Source organism: Herpailurus yagouaroundi, unplaced genomic scaffold, assembly GCF_014898765.1.
Source record: "Herpailurus yagouaroundi ecotype Mexico unplaced genomic scaffold, PumYag 77, whole genome shotgun sequence".
Lineage (NCBI taxonomy): Eukaryota > Metazoa > Chordata > Mammalia > Carnivora > Felidae > Herpailurus > Herpailurus yagouaroundi.
Genome location: NW_024412388.1, coordinates 80,255,286 through 80,255,500, shown reverse-complemented (window position 1 = coordinate 80,255,500; position 215 = coordinate 80,255,286).

The window sequence follows — 215 nt, the reverse complement described above, 5'->3', positions numbered from 1 at the left end:
TCAAAGCCCTTTAAACTGAAAGCCAGCCAGGTGTCCGCAGACAGCAAAGCCGATCTGCTAGGTAATTAAATAACGCGGGGAAGGGGGAGGAGTGGAATCGGAAGCGTTGTCTTTCCGGAGGGGTACAGCCTGGAAGTGGCCAATCTTCACTTCAAGACTGGCTTCTTGGGAAGCTACGAGAACCGAACTCTAAAACCCGGGCAGAGGAGGGCTTG